Source organism: Passer montanus, unplaced genomic scaffold, assembly GCF_014805655.1.
Source record: "Passer montanus isolate IOZ18808 unplaced genomic scaffold, ASM1480565v1 scaffold24, whole genome shotgun sequence".
Classification (NCBI taxonomy): Eukaryota; Metazoa; Chordata; class Aves; order Passeriformes; family Passeridae; genus Passer; species Passer montanus.
This window is the reverse complement of record NW_024367037.1, coordinates 7,000,195-7,017,716: the sequence shown is the minus strand read 5'-3', so window position 1 is coordinate 7,017,716 and position 17,522 is coordinate 7,000,195.

Sequence of the window (17,522 nt, the reverse complement as noted above, 5' to 3'; positions counted from 1 at the left end):
GACATATTGATGGCTCTGTAGATTAATAAACTGAAGGTTACTTGCCATTAGAGATGAGGGAAAGGCTACTTAGGCAGCCTTCCTAAGCAAAGGCACTTTAGCAGCCATATTGATTTCCTGCAAACACCTCAGCAGCAGCAACAATTTTGCTTCACCAGGGAGGGCCTGACCTTCAGCCCGAGGTTTGCCTTCCCAGAGCATCCTGTATAACCCCAAATGATGATACATGAGAATAGAAAGAAACAAGAAAGATCTTAACAGGCCCCAAGTGCCCAGAGGGTTTCAGAAAAGGGCTTCTCAGACGTACATTGCCAGCCTCTGCTTAAAACCAACAATTCAATATACTGCATTGGCCTCAGCATGCAAACACCCAGGTAAATCTCAGAGAAGCTAACCATTTTCAGGGCTCTGGAATGTCACTCAAATCTCTGGAAAAATCAGTACAGGAAGGAATGAACATCTCTATCCTTCCTTTCATAGCTAAATTGCAAGAAAAATATGGCAAGGGTTTCTACAAAATCATTAGTTAAAGGAGAAGACGTTTTCCATTTTCTGTATCAATAGAGAACTAATTCTGGTGGTGGGTGGTGTTGGTGTTATTGTTATTATTATTAATGCACCATCTTCTTTCAGTTTGCCCTTTGTAGCTTGGCTATCTCAGAAACTTTATTCCTTACCAACTTCTGGAATAAACTTTGGCTAATGAGCTTTTGGGTGTATCATGTGTCAGATGAAAGACTAGAGAGATGAATGTATCAGGTATGTCTGATCAAGTTAAAGAGTACAGCAAGGGGGTAATGTAAAGACACGTACCTGTGACTATCCCGTGCAAAATCCACATCCAATCTCTCCTTCCCATTGGTCATGGAGAAAACCATGCTCACAGATAAACACATAGGATGTTTGACATCACGGCTAACAGCTGAATGAAAAGAAATGCAAATTAACCAGAAATACTGATAATTCTTTCTAGTGGGTCTATTGCATGAAGATGAGGTGGATATTTTTTAAGGATTGTACTTTAAGCATTTTCAAAGGGAATAACTGTCCACTGCCATGTATATATTTTGTCCTTGTACTGGATCATCTGTCCTAGGTAGATTTTTTAAGCAGTTTGTTGAAGAGGTAAGGTAGAGATTAACAGATTTCTTTGTACCCAAGTCACAGCACTTTAAACAAGATTTCAGCATGGCCCCCTGGACATGTAATGCCTGTGTGATTCCTTTGTATGTGAATCAGGTAGAAGTCCATAAGCCATATCAATTGGATTGCAATTTTCTAGTAATTACCAATAGGCAGCCCATCCCTTTGTGCATATCTGCTGGGAAAAATAGTATTTATTTGTATAAAGTCCATCCCACATTTTAAAATCTTGCTACTTATTTGGATTAAATCTTACTGTCATTATTTCAAGAAGATATCAGGCTTTGTTGGAGAAGTAGTTATCTTGATTTTCCAATCTATTCTCTGTGAGAGCTAGGATTTTTTGGAGCTGCAAATGAGAATTAAAAAAAAAAATTAATCAGTCTATCAGGATATTACGAAACCAGCTAATAGGTGACACAAATAAGATGCATTGCTTTAGCAAATGAATAGAAAACAAACAAAGGAAATGCTTATCTTCCTGTTTTAATATGTTAGTTCACTTTTTTCTAATATTTAAAATCTGACCACCTGCAAAAGATTATGAAGAGCCTCTGTGGATTTGCAGGAATGCTTGCAGTACTTGGAACAAATGAGATATTCTCACTAGCACACACTACTCCCTGTCATTCAGCATTCTAACAGCGAGAGACAGGGCCATCAGCAATGCAATTGTTATTATTTGGTAAAGGCTGGTGGTGACTTATGAGTTTCAGAATGCAGCTTCCTCATTTGTTTAATGTCGAGAGATTACAGTCTCCATTTAGTATGGTTTTATAACTTGCAGGTGGGAAAAATCTCTTTTCTGAAAGCTTACCCGTAACTGGAGCCAATGCTGAAATATTCCTGCTGGATTCTTGCAAATGAATCTGTGCCGTGTTTGGGCAGAGCACGAGATCCAGATCCCGTGACCAGTGGCTGCTGCCAGCTGCTGCCATGGGCTCAGACACGGTGGCCACGGACAGGGTGCACTGGTCATGAACAGTGGGACAGAGCCAGGCTGAGATCAGCCTGTGGGAGCTGCTGGGGCCCAGCCAGAGCTGGGTGGAGATGGCTGGGTGAGCAGTAGGACTGCTGCTCTCTCACAGCCCTTCAGCATGACTCCTGGCCCTGGTGTCTTCCTGTCTTGGCTTCCCCACCACTGAGCGGGATAAATAGAGTACTTCCTGATATTACAGGGGTCTTGCACTGAGGAACTCCCATGTCGTGGAGAGGAGATCCATCTGAGCACTTTTAAAAGACTGGGAGGATTTTATGGACATCGAAAGAGTGGGTCTGAATTGCAAGCTGTTTGAGGCATGGTCCCTTACTGCACCCTTCCCCTGGATAACCCCAGCCTGATGACAGCATGCATGGCTTCACATGAGTGCCTCTGCTCCACCCATTCATGTGGTGTCAGCCTCATCCTCCAGGCTGCCAAAACCAAGGCTTTGTTCTGGGAGTTCATGCTCCAGCTCAAACCCAGTCTGTTGAGAGGCTGGCAATGCCCAATCAGTTTGTCAGAGGGCAAGGGTGGGCAGGCAGAGCTCTGCCATGGAGAATGTCATCTCATGTGCCTTGCCTACCTACACTCCATTTACTATCTCAAGAAGTAGAGTTGGCAGCACAGTAGTGTCTATGCTGCAGCATGGAAGTGGGAAACAGGATGGGGTACTAACAGGATTCTATTTGTGGACATTAAATATGGAAAGTTAGTAAGGCAGAACAAATTTCAGGCACAAAAAAGCCTACGGTTTTTTACTAAGGAAGTGTCTTTCCTTCTTCCTGGGAAGAGAGAAATAGGACACTCCCACCAGCAGTAAAAGCTCAGCATGGGCAGTGTTCATTCCCATTTTGAATGAGTCCCCACAAACATTTTCTGAGTGTGGGTAGACGCAGGTAAAAATACTTAACAGGGGTGCTGGGAAGTTGTGTGACAAGGATAATTAGGGCACTTGCAGTCTCAACCTGCCCTGCAGACTGATGTGTGAAAATGGACTTTGTGCTGAACAGGCCCCACCTAAGGGATCACTGGTTGCTTCTGAATTGTTACCATTGAACCAACAATAGGACATAGAAAGGGTGAGTTGGGGTTAAATTCAAAAGTTTTCAAAATAATGTTTCAAGTTGCATTCAGGCTCAAGAAAAGGAAAACTAAGTTTCCTAAGTGAATTGATAGAAAGGTTGTATTCTTAGTGCGCCTATCTTTTTCCTCATTTATATTTGCTGTTAATAATAATGGTGTAAATGTAAAATACATGGTCATAGCACTGCCTTGAGATAGTGACTGCTGTGAGTTCCTGATTTACCATGAATGTAAGTCTGTAAGCCTAAGCATGTCTTGTTTAGAGAACTTTCTTCTTTTGAGATTTGCTTATGTTCTCCAACTTTGCATCATCACAACATCTGCCACAGCATGAAATCAGAGTGACAGAGGGTCCAGCCTGAAAGACTCTCTTTTTTTTTTGTGAAAAACCCTCCATGCTAGAGTAGGTAGAGAACTTTCTTCTTTTGAGATTTGCTTATGTTCTCCAACTTTGCATCATCACAACATCTGCCACAGCATGAAATCAGTGACAGAGGGTCCAGCCTGAAAGACTGGGTTTTTTTTGTGAAAAACCCTCCATGCCAGAGTAGAGGGCCCAAGCCAAAGCAGTCTGCTTCCCCTAAGCCCTGAACTCCAGTGAAACTGTGATCCAGGTGTTGCAGCTGTAGCTGATCCCAATTTAAAACCTCAGTCGAGGTTAATCTTAGTCACATTAGCATTTAGATTCTAAATATAGGCTTTCATTTGTCCCTCCTCATCAGAGCCTAAAGGTGCAGTGTATTTAATGTGGTTTTCCTCAGCTCTACAGACAAGGGAAATGCTATTTCATTCCTTTTTTCCAAGCAGGGAGTTGGTGCATGCTTCCATAGAGAATTTATCCAGTGTAATACAGGTAGTTTGTAATAGGAAAAAAAACTCTCCTGGGTTTTATGTTTATTTACTAGACCATTTCTCCCCTGCAGTTATGAGAAGGGTCAAAAACCATATTCAGATTTCACACCCTTGGTTCAGTCACAAACAAGCCTGTGCAGAACACAGTAGTTTCACCTAATGGTAACTTTCATTTTTGCCTTCACTTTTAATGCTGAATCTTCTTTCCCACTGCTGTTTGTAAAAGCTGCCGTGCTGATCTAACTGCCTGGTAGAAGATGAAAACAATCTTAACAGGTTGGTGAGGGATTTAGTGCTCTACCTCCGTGACCTTATTAGACCTTCATTTAGTCATGAATTACGTGTTTGGGCAAACTGGAGTCTTTCATAGTTGGCCCTGAAATAGGAAGGACAACGAAACAGTTTTATTTGCATGCCAGCTTAGGAGATCTCCCTACTAATTTTAAGATCTTCCAAGGCAGGGATAGTTTACTTGTCCCTTAGAAAAACAACAGGGTTTGTTTGAAAAAACACAAAGAAAGAAAGAAAACATGGCTTAACATACTTCCATTATAAGTTAGATTGATACAGACAGGTTATCTATCCCTTCCCCCATATACAGAATTCTGCAGTGTGTGTTTAATTATATCTCACATTTATTTTAGACTTTGTGTCCAAAGATATCCTAAGTTAAAGCAGAAAAATTACTTCACCCATCACTGAAATTCAGTCACCTCTGAGATGAAGAATGGCAGTCAAGGGGACAGCTAGTACACAGTGACCTTGGCCAAAAACTCTTGTGCAGAAATCTGCTACCACCGAAAGTGCCATGGGACCTAGCTTTGAAAGATTTTCCCATAGTAAATTTAATGAAAGTGTATTTATCTGCTTCAGCAAAATGAAATGTTGAGTTGACTCAGCCAAGCCTCAATCTCTCATTTTAGAGGCTCTGGGCATTTAAAGCATAATGCAGAAAAGACCATGCTCTTGCACTTCCAGCTTATAGCAATAATATTAAAAGTTTGTAACAATACAGTGACCAAGCAGGACTTTGAATTTCTCAAGAACTTGAACTCTGCAAAACCACAAAGTGATGGCAAATTCAGAGCTTAGATTCTCCCTATTACTTTTGCACATCCGCACCCTATCAACAGGTTAAAAAACAAAAAGATCACTTTCATCAACATCGGGACAGAGACTCACATTTATTTGGGATGAGATATCCATACACATAGCAAACATGCTAATTCAATGCTATTCCAATGCAGTGTTATTCTCCACACCAAATGATCCATTTGTGAAGTTACTTAAGTCCTATATGCATATAAGATCCTTCTCAACAAAAGGTTCTCTTGTTTCAATAAGTTTGTGATGGAGAAGAAACATGGCACCCCTTTGAGCATATTTGGCAGAGGTACAGATAGTGGGCACTGTGACATTACTGGGTTTTGTTACAAACACCAGATTTTTTTTTCCCCTTCCATCTTTTTAGGGCATGAAAAGACAAAGTTTCATTGGAAAAACAGATTAAATAAGTGGTTAGAGGGTAATCACTATTCTCTCATAATATGTAAAGGGCAACTTTGGGTTGTGAGGTAGTCTGTGGGTCATGTGAATTTAATTGTCATATCCAGAGACTTATGTCACATTAAGTATATCCCTAGTGAAACAGCAGAGTTGTAAATCTGCAAGAGTATATATATATATATATATACACACACATATATATATATATGTATTTATATATACACACACTATTTTTTAGCAGAGCTATGGGAATACTCCATTACCTATAAAATAAAGAAACAACATTAAATATGCCGAATCAATTTCCTCATGAAAACAGCAACAAATACTTAGCTAGTTACTACTAGCTAAGAGACTCCAGTGTTGAGGTCAGGTTCCACACACTGTCCCCCTTTGCACCATTTTAGCTTGTGCTTGCAATGCCTATATAGAAAGTGTCAGGTTAAACAAACCATCTTGGAAGACCTGAGAATAAAATCATCTGTTAAGTTCTTTCCCCATATTTCATTGGATAAAAATCTTTTCAGTAAGAGAAGGTGAAACAAGCTGAGTGGGACTGCAAGACTGCCTGTACATAAAATCCACACTGACCATCTTGTTTGGGAACTTCTCAACCTAAAGATGAAATTTTTACACATATGAGGTCAATAGGGATTCTGCCCTGGGTGTAAACAGGACCCAAGGTTATCCTGAATCCTCCACAGCCTACATCTTGCCACTTCTGCTCTTCACCCAGTGTTGATTTTCCTCTCCCACTACCAAAATCAAACAAGGCTCCTATTTACCAGCAACCCACAACTCAGCTATCTCCCTGAAAACTGCTTTTTTTTTTCCTCTGCTACTTTATGGAACTTTTAAATTATCTCTTTCCTTTCTGAATTACGGTTTAAGTAGAAGGAGCAAAACTAAATAACATGAAAAAAGCATTTTACAGATACAACAGCACACCAGTTTGTCACTTCAGATACCATGGTACACCAGTTTGTCAACACACATCCCAAGACAGAAATCTTAAAGTTCTTTAAGTGGGCACTGCTGAAAAGATATTTGCCATTTCACAGTGATTACTTTGATATCACCACTTCCACCTACAGAAAGGTATTAGTTACCACAGGTATTTGGAGCAGTGTCTGAGAAAAGTTGGCTGTAACCAAAAAGAGTTTAAAAAGTGTCTGAAGAGAAGGGTGCAGTAAAGAAAAAAGGCCATAGTGGAATCTGAAATCTAGTGTGCCACTGCAGCTTTAATGCAAATTTTTTTGCATTATTGTTATTATTTTGGTATAAGGCCTTGGGTCAAAAGCAGAGCTGCAAGCCAGGATTTTCAGCATTAACGCTGAGTTTCCTGGCTTTTATGGCTCTGAAGTCAACTTTTAATGTTACTTAAACAGAACCCTCATGTATCTGAGTAGATTTAATAGTGTGCTAAACTGAAATGGAGAATCTCCACAGCAGTTACTTCAAGAGGCCCAGAAGCTCACCTCCCCTCACAGAACTCCAAGGCACCCTTTCAAATGTGCCTCCAAACAATGTGCTTATTCCCGGACTTCATAGAAGCCCTGTGCTAAGCATTATTCTGAAAATATCAAAATAACTGCCCTGGTTGTTGTTTTACACAAACTGAAAGTTACTTGGGACCCACTGTTTTGCACAAGAGGAGCAATGCCTGCCTCAAATTTTACATCCATTTGATTGTTAATGAGCATATCCAATGTTTCCAAGTTGAAGCTACTTCAAAAGCCATGCCAGATTACCAAAACTGCATGTCAGACATGGGGTGGTCTCACAGCACTGAATGAAGAACCAGGCTGTACACATTGCACAGGATGCGGTGAATACTTTACACACATGCAGCTTTAGGTAAAGGGGAACTGATTTAGTATTTCTATCTGGAATCTTCCAAGCTCAAAACCCCTTATTTTTTGTAGAGGTATGACCTACATTAAGGTTTTCCTTCTTGTTTTAAGGAACATCCTGCAGGCAGTGATAACTGTTCAGAAATGGCTCCACGGTACAGAAGTGGCTGGAACTATGGTGCTACATACATTAAGTACTAAAAATGAACATCTGGGTACATTTTGTTTTTGACAAACCTCTTTTTTTCTTTTTCTACTGGGTTTTGTTTTGTTCTAGCCTCTAGTTATGTATTTTGTGAGCATAAAACAATCTTGCATGCTGTAAGGCTAAATGTGTTTAAAACACAAATCATGATTCAGCGTGGAGATTTGAAGTTGTTTTTGAAGCTGATAATTATTGGCTTTGGTTCCTCACTGCTTATACCTGAAAACATAAGCCTCACTTAGAAAGGGAATGTTGTCCTCTGTAGAAACAAAACAAGAACTAATTCAGAAGTGGCCTAATGCCTTAAGTGAGCTGGAGGTACTCTACATGGCATGTGCACATGAGCAGAGCACACGTGATCCAAGGGGAACACTTCTAGGTCTGTTCACCCAGTCAGACACATTCCATAGGAGCATTCTGCTCTGCTTGGAGTCCCAGGATAGAAAGGCTTGGTTGCTTTGACAAGTAATGAGAAAGGAGGAGGGAGGGGACTCTCAGGGAAGATGGAAGGAATAGCAGGTATTCTTGAAAAATGTAACAAATGTTGCATTTAAATAGAAAAGTCTCAAATTGCGGAGCTGGTCCATGTAATAGATGGGTTGGTAATTTTAAAAGAGTGCCAGAAATGAGCCAATTTCACAAGCTATTTGAAGGATATTTTCATGTAACTTTTAGCCAAAGCAATGTTCCAAAAAGTCTGAAAATTGAATCCTAATTAGTTGCAAGTATCCCTCTGGCTCAAGTTGACTATTATATTGTGCTCCATGCTCCCGAAGCAGATGAGAGCCATCACACCTTGCCAACATATGACAAGAAGAAAGGTAAACTCACCATGCCATTGCTTTCAGAAGAGTTTAAATCAAGAAAAGAGAGAAAATTACACAAATCTTGAAGGAGAATTGCCATTCTTTCCACATAATAACAGTCATCTGGGATAATACGCCTGTATTTCACTTGTCAAAGCATGCTGTTTACTATTTGGTCTTTTAATAGTGAATTTAGTGAACATTAAGAGACATTAAGGCAAAGCAGGAATTTTGATGTTATATCAGCTCACTCCCTTGCCCCTCAGTACACAGGTCTTTACTTTTTTTGCATGTTCTGAAGAGACCTTATGCATCTTTTCATTAGGTTTAGCTGACACTGCAGAAAAGAACCTGACTAATTTAAATCTTTATTAAAAATATAAATGTATCAAATACTAAAACTGCTTATTCATAAATGATGAATAAGTTTGGGGGTTGCTCTGGGGATAAGAACATTCTTTGAGTTTTTGGTTAGTGTTCCCCCTGCACCCACGGTCTCCTTGTGAATTTTTTCTTGTTGTTCTACAAGAAATGAAATGCTAATCTCAGCTCCACCCCTATTGGGTCACCTCCAGGTCAGCATATTAGAGAAATCAGCAAAAGAATGAAGACAGTCTACTCCAACTGCAGGGCAGGATGACCCAGTTATTAATCAATCTGATGGCAGCATTTGAACAATGACAGTCATCTGTCAGAAAGCAGGAGGTGGCTCCTCATTAACACACTGCTCACCTGCCCTGAGCTACAACTCTTTTATAATAATATCTATCATTCACCTCCAAGGTGTTGCTTCTTTCTCTGGCTACATGAAATAACAGGCACGATTTTCTGCCCCCTTGCCGGTACTTCATTTTCTTGGAGTTACTCAACCAACACTGCCTTTCAAAAAAGAAAAAAAAAAAAAAGGAAAAAAGAAAAAAAAGGAAAAAAGAAAAAAAAGTAATAAAAAATACTAAAGTAGCACAAACCAGAGAGACCAAATGACTTCTAACTAATTTTCTAAGACCTTCAACTGTTCAGATTAAAAGAAAAGTAAATTGAGTTATTTAACATGGAACATATCACATTTATAAATTGGCCCCTTTCTTCCAAGTAACAGGTCAGCCCTTATTTTTGCCAATCTGATTTCACCACGACTGTCCCAGCAGGTTACCTCACACCATCTTTATATTGTCAGATACCTTTTAAAATTACTCTGTTTCACTCTGACAGTTTCCAATCCACATGCAGATGTTAAGCCAGAATAGTATATTAAGCAAATAACTCTCTCACAAAGTGCTGCTTATCAACACACATTTTTGTCATTAGATGCACACATGCACAGAGGTCAGACACAGAGCTGATGATTAACAACAAGCAGACCTGGTTATGCCATTACCTGTGCCTAGGAAGGGGCTCCCCACAATTGCCATCATGCTCCCCAAAAATCTGACCACAAGATTAAAGGGAAGGTAATATACAGTTGCAACAGCGTATTCAGTGTAATACACTGGACCAAAAAGCTGCAAGGCACCTACAGATGCATTTCTTGCTCCCCTGCCTTTGATTCCTGTGTGGGGGAAAAAAAAAATCAGGGACCTATGTGGCTTTTCATTAGAGAAAATCCCCATGGCATTTGATACAAACACAGTGGGTGCTATTATTTTACCCGAAGGTCTGCCCAGCTTTCAGCTCCACATAATCTGCTGCTGCTTTTCAGCAGCTCCCCCTGATCCCTCAGCCCATTATCTTCTCCCTTTTATTGCCATACTCACCCTGCTGTTGATTTTGTGCAGTTTGTATGGAGAAATTTACACAGGGCAGGAGTCATATTATCTGCAGTGGATGCTGTAGCACCTCTTTCAAACCTAGAACTCATGTGATGCAGTTCCTGAAATGACAATGAGCACCACAGTGGTCAAGGGGAGGTTCAAGTTTCTCAGGCTTATTAAGCTATTACTAATCATATAAAGTACAGCAATCCCTTAGCACCAGCCAAAATGAGAAACCTTGGTGTTGAGAGTAAGCTGGCTGGGGTTGACTCTGAATCCTGAAAATCTTGCAATGAAAATGGACACAAGAAACAAAATGATGGAAGGAACTTCCAAGCACAGCAAGCAATGCATTTGCTGCCAACATTACATGAAAGCCACAATGTCCTTTACCAGGATGTGCTCATAAAAAGGAGATCTATCCCCAGCTATGTGGGGTCTCCAGGTGTGGACAAGCCACCTTCCTCAACAAGCCAGCTGGTGGTGAACAGACCAAGAAGTAAAAGGCAGCAGCTTCTTAGCCGTCATTATTAACAGGTAGAGCTTCCCCCAAGTGTTTCTGGAGGCGCTCTGCAATAGGGCAGCTGGAGAGGAGGGGGTAATCACTGGCTCTAAGTGCCCCAAAAACACTCAGCCAAACCCCCATCACAGCTATGTCTGCTCCAATGGACTGGAAATTCAGCAGAGATACAGAAGTGCTGGTATTTCTGGTCCCCTTTCCACTCCTTCAGGAAGGACAATGTCTTGCAGGCTGTCTAAGCCACTTCCAGCTCCAGCTGGGCATTACAAGCACAGGCTAAAATAGAGGAAAAGATAGCACCATAAATGCTTTCAATATTCAAAATAAGAGATTAGTTTCAAATTTGGGAGTGCAGATAATTTTTATTTCTCACTTTCTTATTAGCAGTCATGAACGGTAATTTTAGTAAAAGGTGCAGTTTTATATTTTAATTTTGTCAATAAATCAAGGCAGCATTTTCTGCATTATGCTATTTATTAGCATTAGATACAGCAAAAGAAACAACACAAAAAACCCACCCAAAACTTACAAAAAATATGCAACAAAACAGACAAAAAACACACAACCAATGAACCAACCAAAAAACCCTCCAAACACAACCACAGGCTAGAAACACTGGAATTACAGTTTTTCTGTCTAAACTCTGTTTGTTTAGGCAATTACAGCGCCTGCTACTTACCCATAATGTTCTCCTTTTAGTTAGAGTGCTCTGTGGATGATTTGATGCTGGTAATATCTAGTTTTCTGGGGGAAGAGATGAGAAAGGAAATGTTACTCCCGAACTCTGACCTCCGTGGATGGCTTTCTGGGGAATGCACTCCGCTAATTGTCTTCTTTTTGAGCTGCAGTGGATGTAATTGCATATATAAGGCCTGTGTTTTGCTTGCGTTACTCTTTTATGGTACAGAACCATGTCCACAATGGTGCATTAAAGTAATAATAATGAAAATAGTATCCATCAAGTCATTTCAATGCTGTTACCACTCTGGGATGGAACTATCCTGAAAATTCTGTGTGGTTACACCCAGGCTCCATCTGCCCCCATGCCATTAGCCCTCTGCTCTGGATGGCAGGGCAAGCAGCACCCACCTTGCAATTCCCAGCCTTGCAGCTTTCTTTCCATCTAAAAGAGTATTTGGCAGTGCAGTTAGTCCTCCCTCCTCGGCTATAGGCACACGTGCATTTTGGTGTGTGCACATCTTCAGCACAGCTGGAGCAGGAGCTGTCAGGGGGAAGCTCATGAGCCCTCAGCTTCACCCTCCTATGAGGGAGAAAATATTATCATGTTACAGGTGAACAATCAGACACATTTAAGCAATACACCAAGCACTAGCATGTGAATTAGTTTAAAACTAATGAAGGTAGCCACGCTGTTATTGAATCTTTCTCTCACTCTGCAGATGTGCCTGTAAACCCTCTGTGGCTGGCTGTTTGTGCAAATAGGGCTCCTAGGCACATACTGACTGACTTCACCCCTCAGAGCTTTTTTCTACAAATAACATCTTTTCTTCAGGGAAAAAAACCAAAACCAAAAATAAAGAAACAAACCCCCACCCAATATACCATCAACAACAACAAAAAACGCAGCTTCATTTTATTCTGCCTTTTAGTCTCATTTCCTGCTTCAGGGCTCCTAGGCACATACTGACTGACTTCACCCCTCAGAGCTTTTTCCTACAAATAACATCTTTTCTCCAGGGAAAAAAAAACAAAACCAAAAAAAAAAAAACACCCCCCCCCCCCCAATATACCATCAACAACAACAAAAAAAACAGCTTCATTTTATTCTGCCTTTTAGTCTTATTTCCTGCTTCTCTTGAACAGAGTTACTGTTAACTCTAGTTCCAAGCTAAAGTGACGTGTCTCATATTTCGTTGGGGTTTTTTTCCCTCAGTGGAAAACCTCAGAAATAAAATATTCATAAGAGACCATCTACCTATTTTTCCAATATTGTATTCTTCACTAAAGTTCTGTCTGTATTTGAACAAGAAATTTGTATTAAAACTCCTGTTTTCTCTTATTAATTTTGTCCAAGTGGATGTGTTGATTTCAGTACAAGCATGCACATATTTGTATTGACCATCCCTTTAATACTGCATATATAGATGTCTCGTCTCCCTCTATATACAAACAATATAGCAGTACATCACCCTCTCATGTTCTTTGTGTTTATCGACATATGTATACATATGTATGCATGTTTATATACATATCTTTATGTGTGTGTGTGTTCCCCATGTGTATATATGTGTATATATATATATATATATATGGATAATACATACATAATTGCCCGGGCTTTACAAACGGATGCCAGCAAGCGAATACCTGTCTATTGCTCTGTCAAATGTGACTCCCTGGGAAAGCTATTGGGTTTATAGAAGAGACAAACATTTCAGGCACGCCATTCTGGGGTAATGAAGCATGGCAACAAAATATACCTGTGCAACATTTGATAAAGATGAGCTGACACACCAGTCCAAATAGGTTCTTTTGTGTGTCTGCACGTGTCTACCATCATTGCTTTCATCTTAAAACAGGAAGGTAGCAATAGCAGCAGCAGCTGGCAGGAGCCACAAGAGGAAGAGCAGCTCACACAATTAAACGTCGTTTACCTCTGGCCTTTATTTCACTCCTCTCTCCCCCTAATTTATTATGTGTTTTCTCCATCTCTATGCAAAAAACATGGGCTCAATTTTTCTTTCTTTCTCCCGCTATCTAGCTCTTTTTACAGAGGGACTAAACAAGACAATAGGCAAAATCCCATGGCATTTAGCACTGGATCTTAACTTGAAATGCTTCTTAGTGGGGTTTTTATGGCCTTTATTGTTCTTTGATTAATGTAAAGTAAAATTAAACCCTACAGTTACACATTAGAACATCAACTAGAGAGAAGGCAAAACTGCACTGTGTACCCAGCTTTACAGAAAACATCCTTTGTTGTGCTTAATCTTCAGAGGAAAGGAAGGGAAAAGCCTCACCTGCTGTGGGGACTGTTGAGGGGTGGGGAAAGGAAAGGAGGCACAGATTCAGCTGCACTGCCAAGCACTGCAAGAGACCCAAGTGGTCGCTGCAAGTGAGCACTCTCCTCATTAGGGGCTGGGCAATAGCCCTAATTTAGGCACAGCTTCCATTCAAGTCAGCAGGAATTGTCCTGATATATGGAGCCAAACAGAGCGGTGTCTCACGCTCTGCCCAACTGCCAAAGATCATGCTTTCAAGAGGGGTGGTATCTAAACATAACCAAACTTTATGGTGGCTTTTACGTGGTTCTGCACCAGTTTTACCTATGAGAAATGGCTGCATAAATCTTTCTTCCAGGGTAAATTTAAAACTAGGTTTTTATTGCCTAGAGATGTCATACATATGTGCATTCTTGCAAATATTTGTATTCAACTCAAACGAAATCTTAATTACTTCTAGTATTCTGGTTAACATCTTCTACTGAATAGGCTGAGGGCTTTCTTCTATCTATTGTATATGGCAGATACGTGGTTTCATTTTTTTGACTTTTCTTTTTGTTTTAATAAATTTGCCCTGCTCTCATCTCTTCTCCTTACACAAAATCTCCTTGGTGTGTGTGATTTTTCACTTTGCCAGCTGCTAAATTCATTTCTGCTCCATGTTTCCAGTGGTTCTTTTCTTTTTCTTTTTCCACAGATGTTTCTAGGCAGAATGCATAACACTCCAAATGAAGTAAAACGTTCAGCATTATGGTTTTTGAATGGGGTTGGAATAGGGGAATGAGACACAACGAGCTTGGCCCCTTGCAATATCTATACTGAAGCAACACAGAACTGAAATGGATCTTTTTTCACCCCCAGCCAGTAAAACTCCTGCTAAATCTTAAAGAGGGTTCACAGGTTTGGCATTGCATACTCCTCAGGGCAGCAGTATCTTCATTATTTACTACTAGTCACTGTTGCTGATTATAAATGCCTCTTAACATGCTTATCCTTTTCAATTTTCATCGGTAGTCAGAGCATGGGAACTTCAATTTCAACCTCTGGTTGTCCCCCACCTTGCACCCATTTCATGGAATCTATTGTATCTGTAGCCAAGTTCACAAGTTAAATGACACATATGTGGCCTTTCTGTTCATTTTATCTGACACTAAGACAATTCAATTGACGCTCACCATAAAAAAAAAAAATCCCCAAAATTACAGAGTGTGTCTGCCAAGGGTAAGAAGAGGTCAAGAGCCAAAGGAATTTAAGCAAACTGTCTTTTATACACAGGAAGCAGTTAACATATGGAATAAAAGAACAGAGATAGCAATTGATGAAACATTTGGGAGAAACTTAGATAAACAATCATAAAAAAGATTTAGACAAGTGCTTGGAGTAGCCAAAAAAATAAATAAAACTGTATAGGGTGTGCAAGTAACTTCATCGTCCTTCCATTCTGAAATAGCTGAAATAAAATAGCAATGAGCAGATAAACTGCAAAATATCATTATGATTTAGTAGCCATTTCTTTCCATCAGAGCTACTGTTTTAATTTTCATTCTTCCAAATTACAAAGTAACAATAAAATATCGTTTTCGATTTATGGCAATGAGACCCTTTTAATTGAATTTCAGAAATGAGCTGATTTGACTGATGGGTAGGTAATGGGAATATACTATTTACAGTTGGAAATGCATTTCCAGTGGAAGGATGTGAAAAAGCACAACAAAATAGATATTTATAAGCAGGATTTTGGATGGTTTACATACACACACACAAAAATATGTGTTGATCTTGAGGCACAACAAACAATATTTCTGTTTCATCCTAAAAGCCTCTACCTATGAAAAAAAAGTTCATGTTACTAAAATAAAAGTTATTTTAGTTATTTTACTAAAATAAAAGTTATTTATTTTAGTAACAGCCAAATGTGCAGGCACTATGACCTCATTATAACTCTTAATTTTTCTCTCTCTACAGAGACATGGGATTGACGGTGGTTTTTGTCCCTAAATGTTATGCCAAATCTGGAAATATTGGTGACTTATAAGCCATCTCACTCTGCCTGAGAGCTAATGTGGAGTAGCCTACATCAGCCATCACTTTTTGCATTGCAATGGCAAAGTTCCAGCTGACTTTAATGGAGCCAGAATTTCACCCCAGGTGCATTATTACAATTGACTAGGGTCTGATAGATTGATTCCTGAGATGCTCTGGATTCCAGATGTGGATCTCATAAAATTGTTGAGTGTGGTGTGTGCAAACCTTTTTTTTTTTTTCCTTCTCCCCCCCATTAATAAATAATAATAAACCACAGTCCTTGTAAGCAGTGCAATTGAGAGTACATGCTTTTTTCTCCTCTGTCTTCCAAGAAATACCTCCATCTTCTTTCTCTACTACTTATGATCTCACATTTATATAGCAAGGAGAAAAAAACAAAAACAATAACCGTGAAACCCAGCCAGTGAGCTGCATCTGGTTTAATGTATATGTAGAGCTGAGTCTGTGTGCCTGCTGAAATTTTATCAGCAACACCTACAACAGAAAGTCTAATCAGAAGCCAACTGTGTTAACAGAGACTGAAAAATAACCTTTAAAAAACAGTCATTGTAAGAGGAATACAGCAAAAGAAGCCTTTCTTCACAGGAGGACTTGGTGAGATAAATAAAGGGAGAAGAGAGGAAAGGAGGAGTTCTCCCACCCTGAAAAAAAAACCCTCAGAGACTGGAAACCACACGATGCCATCATCAGGGTGGGTGTTTCCTGTTCTTGCTGGGCTGTCTTGCCTCAGGGAAAGGAGGATGGCTGCCCTTCTGTAACTAGGTATTTGTGCTGGCTCTTCCAATTCTCCTTTCTGTTCTCTTTTGCCCTTATAAATATCTGAGGTAAGTCCACCTACATCCTACCAGTCCACCTACATCCTGCATTTCTACCAGGATTCTAGGGATTTCCAGGGAGAGGAAAAAAATATCTCTATTCCCAAGACCTGAGTAACAGTGGGGCAGTTTTCACTCAGTAAAGTCATAATAACAAAATCTGAGCCTTTTTTTCCCACTTCACTCAGTAGTAGCAGAGAGAAATAGTCCTCATGCCTCACAAGACAGAGATGGGGAGACAGGGACCACAGAGAAGCATGGAAGATATACAAGGGTTATCCTTCTGCTGCTTTCAGCTTCCCATCCCCTGGTAAGAGCACAAGTGACAGAGGCCATGTAAAAAAATTATATTCAATGCTGCATTAAGGACTTGTTTTGTTTCTTCTCACAACTTGGTAGAGCATGTATGTGCTTCATGTAAGTTAAGAAAAAAAAGAGATGGGAAGAACATTGTCCATGCATGTCAGCAATGGGAAACATGCTATGTAGAACGACTTAGAAATATTTCCTAGTAAGGATGTGTTGCCAGAAGCAGAGGACTGCTAAGAAAATAATCAAGGCCACCAAAAAAGAAGAAGCATAGAAAAGGGGAGTGTCTGATCTTGGGGTAATGATACTCAGAGCTGTAGAGTCTGCCCCTATGCAAGTCACTGAGTGCAAAGCTGCAAAAGCAGACTGCACAACACCAGGTGAAATCCCAGAAACTGTTAGATCATGTGTTAGATGTGATTGAAAGACAGAATGACAAAGAAGGAAGAGGTTTCCTGAGGTTACATGGACCAGAGATTAAAATCACTGTACTGTATAAAGAAAACCCAACATACCCAGTATATGTACTATCAAGGAATACCAACAATAGCTATCTCTGTTTGTGAGCAATAGAGTGAGTGGTGTTTTAAAACACTCTGTAGCCTCTGTATTAAAAGACGTGTCTGGTCTTGTATTTCTCAATAAATATCCGTGTTTACAATTCCTACTGTGGACACAAAAAAATTTT